Below are 9,820 nucleotides of genomic sequence, written 5' to 3' on the forward strand. Positions count from 1 at the left end.
AGCACTTTGTTTTCCAGTATTACCACCGGATACATAAATGCCACAGACACATAATTAGGTGAACCTTTTCAGATTGTGAGTCAGCTTTGCTAAAGTCCCCAATTCGAGGTGTCCAGGGTTCTTAAGCACACTCTTTTTTTGCTTTAGACCTTGACTTTAACCGCTCAGTCTCAAGTTTTCACTTGACACCTTCACGCCACAAGCACATGGTTAGGGACAGCTGAGGCATCTCCGGGATCTCATGGTGATGAGCTTCATGCGCCTCTTGAGCTCCATGAATGGGCTCTTTTGCTTGCTCCATTCTTTTCTTAGTGATGGGCTTTTCTTCCTCAATGAGAATGTCTCCTTCTATGAAAGCTCCAGCTGAGTAACATAGATGGCAAATAAGATGAGGAAAAGCTATCCTTTCCCCAGGAGAGGGCTTTTCGGCTATTTTGTAGAATTCAAGGGAGATGACTTCATGAACTTCTACTTCCTCTCCAATCATGATGCTAGGAATCATGATGGCCCGCTCCACAGTAACTTCAGATCGGTTGCTAGTGGGGATGATGGAGCGTTGGATGAACTCCAACCATCCTCTAGCCACAGGCTTGAGGTCTTCTTAATTGAACCGGCTTGCCTTTGGAGTCAATCTTCCATTGAGCTCCTTCCACACATATGTCCATGAGGACTTGGTCCAACCTTTGATTAAAGTTGACCCTTCTAGTGTAGGGGCGTGCATCTCCTTGCATCATAGGAAAGTTAAACGCCAGCCTCACATTTTTCGGACTAAAATCTAAGTATTTCCCCCGAACCTTTGTAATATAATTCTTTGGGTTTGGGTTCTTACTTTGATCATGGTTCCTAGTGATCCATGCATTGGCATAGAACTCTTGCACCATTAGGATGCCGACTTGTTGGATGGGGTTTGTTAGAACTTCCCAACCTCTTCTTTGGATTTCATGTCGGATCTCTGGATACTCATTCTTCTTGAGCTTGAAAGGGACTTCGGGGATCACCTTCTTCTTGGCCACAACATCATAGAAGTGGTCTTGATGAGCTTTGGAGATGAATCTTTCCATCTCCCATGACTCGGAGGTGGAAGCTTTTGTCTTCCATTTCCCTTTTCTAGAGGATTCTCCGGTCTTAGGTGACATCAATGGTAATGGAAAAACAAAAAGCTTATTCTTTTACCACACCAAACATAGAATATTGCTCGCCCTCGAGCAAGAGAAGGGAGAATAGATGAAGAAGAAGAAGAAAATATGGAGGAGAGGAGGGAGAGGTGTATTCGGCCAAGAAGGGGAAGAGAGGGTTGTGTTGTGTGAAAATGAAAAAGAATAGATGGCTATATATAGGGAAGGGAGGGGGGTTAATTTCGGCCATATAGGGTGGGTTTGGGTGGGAAATTGATTTTGAATTTTGAAGGTAGGTGGAGTTTACGAGTTAGGTTTATGGGGAAGAGTGGATGGATGTGAGTGGTGAAGTGGTGATGGGGAAGAGAGATTGAGGTGATTGGTGAAGAATTTTGGGGAAGAGTGTTTATGGGATTGTGTGAAAGAGGGGTGAGAAGAAGTGAGTGGAGGTAGGTGGAGATCCTGTGGGGTCCACAGATCCTGAAGTGTTCAAGGATTTACAACCTTGCACCAAATTTGGCATGCAAAATGCCCTTGCACACAACTCTGGGCGTTCAGCGCCAGATTGGTGCTTGTTCTGGGCGTTGAACGCCCATTTGTTGCCCATTTCTGGCGTTGAACGCCAGAACCATGCTTGTTTTGGGCGTTTGGTGCGCAGAAATTGTGATTACACTTTGATTATGTAAAATTCATTGCTCTTTCTTTCCCTGGCAATGGCACCAAAAACACGATGCCAATACCATGGTTCACAACTGAAGATTCTGATTAAGAGATCTAAGAGATACTCATTCAATCTAATGTAGAACGGAAGTGGTTGTCAGGCACGCGTTCATAGGGAATGATGATGATTGTCACGTTCATCACATTCAGGTTGAAGTGCGAATGAATATCTTAGATGCGGAATAAGATGAATTGAATAGAAAACAGTTGTACTTTGCATTAATCTTTGAGGAACAGCAGAGCTCCACACCTTAATCTATGAAGTGTAGAAACTCTACCGTTGAAAATACATAAGTGAATAGAGGGTAGGCATGGCCGAGTGGCCAGCCTCCCATGGAGGTCTAGAGATCTAAAAATGATCAAAAGATGTCTAATACAATAGTAAAAGGTCCTATTTATACTAAACTAGCTACTAGGGTTTACAGAAGTAAGTAATTGATGCATAAATCCACTTCCGGGGCCCACTTGGTGTGTGCTTGGGCTGAGCTTGAGTGTTGCACGTGTAGAGGTCCTTCTTGGAGTTGAACGCCAGCTTTTGTGCCAGTTTGGGCGTTGAACTCCACTTTGCAGCTTGTTTCTGGCGCTGGACGCCAGAATTGGGCAGAGAGCTGGCGTTGAACGCCAGTTTGCATCATCTAAACTTGGGAAAAGTATGGACTATTATATATTTCTGGAAAGCCCTGGATGTCTACTTTCCAACGCAATTGGAAGCGCGCTATTTCGAGTTCTGTAGCTCCAGAAAATCCATTTTGAGTGCAGGGAGGTCAGAATCCAACAGCATCAGCAGTCCTTCTTCAACCTCTGAATCTGATTTTTGCTCAAGTCCCTCAATTTCAGCCAGAAAATACCTGAAATCACAGAAAAACACATAAACTCATAGTAAATTCCAGAAATGTGAATTTAACATAAAAACTAATGAAAACATCCCTAAAAGTAACTAGATTCTAATAAAAAACATACTAAAAACAATGCCAAAAAGCGTATAAATTATCGGCTCATCACAACACCAAACTTAAATTGTTGCTTGTCCCCAAGTAACTAAAAATCAAATAGGATAAAAGGAAGAGAATATACTATAAATTCCAAAGTATCAGTGAAACATAGCTTCAATCATATGAGCGGGACTTATAGCTTTTTGCCTCTTGAATAGTTTTGGCATCTCACTTTATCCATTGAGGTTCAGAATGATTGGCATCTATAAGAACTCAGAGTTCATATAGTGTTATTGACTCTCCTAGTTCAGTATGATGATTCTTGAACACAGCTTCTTTATGAGTCTTGGCCGTGGCCCTAAGCACTTTGTTTTCCAATATTACCACCGGATACATAAATGCCACAGACACATAATTGGGTGAACCTTTTCAGATTGTGACTCAGCTTTGCGAAAGTCCCCAATTAGAGGTGTCCAGGGTTCTTAAGCACACTCTTCTTTTGCTTTGGACCTTGACTTTAACCGCTCAGTCTCAAGTTTTCACTTGACACCTACACGCCACAAGCACATGGTTAGGGACAGCTTGGTTTAGCCGCTTAGACCAGGATTTTATTCCTTTAGGACCTTTTTTTTTCGCCTATTTTATAAATTTTTTTTTTCTGCAAGCTTTGTTCTTTGCTGCTTTTTCTTGCTTCAAGAATCATTTTTATGATTTTTCAGATTATCAAATAACATGTCTCCTAGTCATCATTCTTTCAAGAGCCAACATATTTAACATTCTTAAACAACAACTTCAAAAGACATATGCACTGTTCAAGCATACATTCAGAAAACAAGAAGCATTGTCACCACATCAATATAATTAAGATATGTTCAAGGATAAATTCAAAACTCATGTACTTCTTGTTCTTTTGAATTAAAACATTTTTCATTTAAGAGAGGTGATGGATTCATAGGACATTCATAACTTTAAGACAAAGTTACTAAATGCTAATGATCATGTAATAAAGACACAAACATGGATAAGCACTTAACATAGAGAAAACGAAAAACAGAGAATGTAAGAACAAGGAATGAGTCCACCTTAGTGATGGTGGCGTTTCCTTCTTGAGGAACCAATGATGTCCTTGAGCTCTTCTATGTCTCTTCCTTGTCTTTGTTGCTCCTCCCTCATTGCTTTTTGATCTTCTCTTATTTCATAAAGGATGATGAAGTGCTCTTGATGTTCCACCCTTAATTGTCCCATGTTGGACCTTAATTCTCCTAGGGAGGTGTTGATTTGCTCCCAATAGTTTTGTGGAGGAAAATGCATTTGAGGCATCTCCGGGATCTCATGGTGATGAGCTTCATGCGTCTCTTGAGCTCCATGAATGGGCTCTCTTGCTTGCTCCATCTTTTTCTTAGTGATGGGCTTGTCCTCTTTAATGAGGATATCTCCCTCTATGTCAATCACAGCCGAATTGCATAGGTGGCAAATGAGGTGAGGAAAGGCTAACCTTGCCATAGTGGAAGACTTGTCAGCCACCTTGTAGAGTTCTTAAGGTATAATCTCATGAACTTCCACCTCTTATCTAATCATGATGCTATGGATCATGATGGCCCAGTCTATAGTAACTTCAGACCGATTGCTAGTGGGAGTGATTGAGCATTGGATGAATTCCAACCATCCTCTAGCCACAGGCTTGAGGTCCAATCTTCTTAGTTGAACCGGCTTGCCTTTGGAGTCAATCTTCCATTGTGCTCCTTCCACACATATGTCCATGAGGACTTGGTCCAACCTTTGATCAAAGTTGACTCTCCTTGTGTAGGGGCGTGCGTTCTCTTCCATGTTTGGAAAGTTGAACGCCAACCTCACATTTTCTAGACTAAAATCTAAGTATTTCCCCCGAACCATGGTGAGATAATTCTTTGGGTTCGGGTTCTTACTTTGATCATGGTTCCTAGTGATCCATGCATTAGCATAGAACTCTTGAACCATTAGGATGCCGACTTGTTGGATGGGATTTGTTAGTACTTTCCAACCTCTTCTTTGAATTTCATGTCGGATCTCCGGATATTTATTTCTTTTGAGTTTGAAAGGGACCTCGGGGATCACCTTCTTCTTGGCCACAACATCATAGAAGTGGTCTTGATGGGCCTTGGAGATGAACCTTTCCATCTCCCATGACTCGGATGTGGAAGCTTTTGTCTTCCCTTTCCCCTTTCTAGAGGATTCTCCGGTCTTAGGTGCTATCAATGGTAATGGAAAAACAAAAAGCTTATGCTTTTACCACACCAAACTTAGAATATTGCTCGCCCTCGAGCAAGAGAAGAAAGAATAGATGAAGAAGAAGAAGAAATGGAGGAGAGGGAGAAGGGGTTATGTTTCGGCCAAGAAGAGAAGAGAGGGTTGTGTTGTGTGAAAATGAGGAAGAATGGAAGGCTTTATATAGGGAAGGGGGTGAGGTTTCGGCCATATAGGGTGGGAAAGTGATTTTGAATTTTGAAGGTAGGTGGAGTTTTTGAGGTAGGTTTATGGGGAAGAGTGGGTGGATGTGAGTGGTGAAGATGTGATGGGGAAGAGAGATTGAGGTGATTGGTAAAGGGTTTTGGGGAAGAGTGTTTATGGGATTGTGTGAAAGAGGGGTGAGAAGAAGTGAGTGGAGGTAGGTGGGGATCCTGTGGGGTCCACAGATCCTGAGGTGTTCAAGGATTTACAACCTTGCACCAAATTAGGCATGTAAAATGCCCTTGCACACAACTCTGGGCGTTCAGCGCCAGGTTGGTGCCCATTTTGGGCGTTCAACGCCCATTTGTTGCCCATTTCTGGCGTTGAACGCCAGAACCATGCTTGTTCTGGGCGTTCAGCGCCAGCTCCTCTCCAGGGTGCAATTCTGGCATTCAGCGCCCAGATGATGCCCATTTTGGGCGTTCAGCGCCCAGATACTGCCCATTTTGGGCGTTCAGCGCCAGAACCATTCTCTGTTCTGGCGTTGAACGCCAGGCAGATGCTTCCTCCAGGGTGTGATTTTTCTTCTGCTGTTTTTGATTCTGTTTTCAAATTTTTTTTATTTATTTTGTGACTCCACATGATCATGAACCTATAAAGACATATAACTAAGAAAAATATAGTTAGATATATAAAAATTGGGTTGCCTCCCAACAAGCGCTTCTTTAATGTCAATAGCTTGACAGTGGGCTCTCATGGAGCTTCACAGATATGCAGAGCTTTGTTGAGACCTCCCAACACCAAACTTAGAGTTTGGATATGGGGGTTTGACACCAAACTTAGAGTTTGGTTGTGGCCTCCCAACACCAAACTTAGAGTTTGACTGTGGGGGCTTTGGTTGACTCTGCTTTGAGAGAAGCTTTTTCTGCTTCCTCTCCATGGATGCAGAGAGAGATCCTTGAGTTGTAAACGCAAGGTTGTCCTTATTTAATTGAAGGATCAATTCTCCTCTGTCCACATCAATCACAGCTCTTGCTGTGGCTAGGAAAGGTCTTCCTAGGATGATGGATTTATCCTCTTCCTTTCCAGTATCCAGGACTATGAAATTAGCAAGGATGTAAAGGCCTTCAACCTTTACTAACACGTCCTCTACTTGTCCATAAGCCTGTTTTCTTGAATTGTCTGCCATCTCTAATGAGATTTTAGCAGCTTGCACCCCATAGATTCTCAGTTTCTCTATTACAGAGAGGGGCATGAGGTTTATTCCTGATCCAAGGTCACACAGAGCCTTAAAGATCATGGTGCCTATGGTACAAGGTATTATGAACTTTCCAGGATCCTGTCTCTTCTGAGGCAATGTCAGTTGATCCAGATCACTTAGTTCATTGATGAACAAGGGAGGTTCATCTTCCCAAGTATCAATGCCAAATAATTTGGCATTCAGCTTCATGATTGCACCAAGAAACTTGGCAGTTTGCTCTTCAGTGACATCCTCATTCTCTTCAGAAGAGGAATACTCATCAGAGCTCATGAATGGCATAAGGAGGTTCAATGGAATCTCTATGGTCTCTAGATGAATCTCAGATTCCTTTGGTTCCTCAGAGGAAAACTCCTTATTGATCACTGGACGTCCCAGGAGGTCTTCCCCACTACAAGAAAAACACTCATTCAGGTACACTTGAAAAGTGTAGCTAAAAGTGAAAAAAAATGATGCCTTAGGCTACGGCTACGCTTTTTGGGCTACGGCTACGCTTTTTAGGGTGATTCCTATTCGGCCGTTGCCTATTCTCAAAGGCTACGCTTTTCTGCACCAAGGGCTACGCTTTTGGCGTTTGGGAATAGACTACGCTTTTTAAGTGATGCTGTCCAGGACCAAAGGCTACGCTTTTTAGCTTTCATTTTTCCAGAATAGGCTACGCTTTTCAACCCTACTGCATCACTTGTAAAGCGTAGCCACATTGTATACCATAGCTACTTTTTATAAGCGTAGACTTAGATCCCTCTTTTTTTTATTGTATACTATAGCTACTGTATATAAGTGTAGCCTTAAGTCCCTCATTGTTTTTTTTTTATTTTCTATATATATATTCTAATAATTTTTTTTCTAAAACCTAATATTTAGTAATATGATTATATATATAATCCTATTTTTTTAATTAAATTAGTCAAAAATTATAAAATAAAAATAAATACATAATAATACCATACAATATTCTTTAAATAATAAAAATTATCCAATAACAAAATATATTTATAATGAACTAAAAATATTGGGATGATCATAAATGAGTATTCATACATCTCACACTAAATTAAACATACCCATATCAAAATATACATTAGACCACTTAGATTTACTACTAATAAACTATAAAAAACCAAAATATTGTATCCTACATAAGTATCTTCCAATAAAAATTATTAACCTTCTGATAGAAGAGAAAAAAATCTTGTTCTTTAAATATCTTGTTCGACGGAAAATCGTATTTGGGAGATTTCTGGTTCTTCATCTGCCTCAAATCTTGTTCTGTAGGTTCTGGCAACTACAAAAGAAAAAAATCAAAATTATATAACACTTACTAAACCCCTTAAGGCTTAAATTTGAAAGCATACATAGCACAAAAATGGAAAAAAATGAAATAGAAACAAGGTAAAGAAGTGTATATCATACCAATTCAATGTGACCCTGAGGGAAATAGAAAACTCTGTCTTGAACACAAGGAACATCCATTAATGGCCCTGCACACAGCCTCCATAGCTCTTTAAACAAATCATCACCAGCCCCATCTGCCACAAAACAAAACACAAACATGTTGGAAACTTTGCATGATTTTTTTCAGACCAAAGATGGAAACTTTTTCCTCTCATTTTTGCATTAAGCTCTTCCTTAGTAACCTCCATGTTCACAAGGCAAAAGGGTCATTCACTTCATATTGAAAAATTAAAGGAAAACATTAAAAATGAAGGGTCCCAACAACATTAGTCAATTGCTAAAAGAACACGGACATTACTCTTTTTCAGCTCAACACTCACATTAACCAAACATGGTAACAACAAAACCACATGAAAATAAATAAATAAGTGGGAGATATTGAGCAGAGGAAGAGATATTATTAGATCCATTAAGACTTAAAAGAGTCAACTATCTAAGGTAAAGAGTCAACCATAGTCTCTTGAAACTCAGCTCCAAGATAGCCACTAGAAACATGGCACCAGTTATCCAATAACAAGTAATTTGCCACAGTACCAGAAATGTATAGATAATAATAAGAGACAATCAAGAAGACACGAAAGGAGAGAATGAAGGGCACAGACCTCATTTTAGATCCTGTTGCATAAAGATTCAACCAATTGATTTCTGTCAAATCCCATATTAACCACTTCCTGAAGAAGCTCTTCGTCAATCTGCAAAACCATGATATTGGTGGATTTTGTATATATGAACTGATTATAATATATCCAGAAATTCAAATGAAAATGCAACAACAAAAGCCAAAGTTTAGGTTCAAAATCAGCAACAATATCAACTCGGTCAGAGCATTCCAAATTTCAAATATTCACAAACAAACCAACAAATCATGAAACAGAAACTATAGATATTCAATTGGAGCACCTAAATCTTTTCAAATGCATGTAAGAACTAGAAAAGGAAAAATTAAGGGGGAAAAAATTAAGCTTTGCCACCAACCTTAATCCTCTCTTGTTCTTCTCACGGGAGACAGTGACAGAATCACCAAGAGCACCAGCTTTGCCACCAACCTTAATCCTCTCTTGAAGGAACTTCTCCTGAACTTTTTTTGGAGGCAACCTGATAAAACCAATTAATTAAGCTTAGGATAAAACCATAAAGAATAATTAGGCAAAAATATGATTTATAAATCAAATTAGACATAATAAATAAATTATACGATGATTAAATGTATGCCAAAGACCAACTTTGAAGCATTTCAAAAATGGTAGAATAGAAAGAATCAATGTCAAAGAATCCTATACATATTCTGCCAACAAATAAATATTTATTCACCAATTTTTAAGTCTAAGTACTTATGTAAATTTATGTGCTGACAAATATTTATTCACATTCACCCTTATCAGTCACATAAAACTAGTGTCAAATTACAAAATACCATGATCCATATTCTCCCCCATTGCTACTGTACCAAAAAGTGATAGTGACAAATAAAAAGATTGTTATGCAAATCTGTTTTACAATTACACATGATGTGTAGATAGAGCAGTTGGCACTAAGAAAATTAGAGGAGTATAGCAAAATAGGGTGACATTAAAACATGCAAGGTTTTGATAAATTGGAGCAAATAAATAAAAAACAGAAGAATCTATTGCCAATATCTGACCTGCGATAGTGTCGTGCAGTTTCGATCAGCAGTGGCATTGATTAGCACCTGACATGTTAAGTAAGTGAATAAGTGTGAGTATCAAAATTGTTTAAGGTGGAGTTAATGTCAAAAATAAAAACCAGATGAGGCAAACGCTGCTTGCGGACTTGCTCCCAGTATCGTCAACTATTCCATCCAATGAGTCTCCTTGTTCATTCTGGCGTGCCTGCAAATTTGACAACTCTTCACAACATTTCTCTTGCTCTTCTCCATCAGATGTTGAATTCAC

The 9,820-nt window shown here is 39.6% G+C and overlaps 1 long non-coding RNA gene across 1 annotated transcript; it reads right to left on the bottom strand.

Moving 5' to 3' along the window:
* LOC110271304 lies at positions 7,433–8,716 on the bottom strand. Its single transcript, XR_002361912.1, has 3 exons — positions 8,510–8,716; positions 7,866–7,981; positions 7,433–7,737 (listed from the first exon to the last, which is right to left on the bottom strand). It is a non-coding gene; the product is annotated as an uncharacterized LOC110271304 (long non-coding RNA).

The sequence above is a fragment of the Arachis ipaensis genome, chromosome B01, assembly GCF_000816755.2.
Source record: "Arachis ipaensis cultivar K30076 chromosome B01, Araip1.1, whole genome shotgun sequence".
Taxonomy (NCBI): domain Eukaryota; kingdom Viridiplantae; phylum Streptophyta; class Magnoliopsida; order Fabales; family Fabaceae; genus Arachis; species Arachis ipaensis.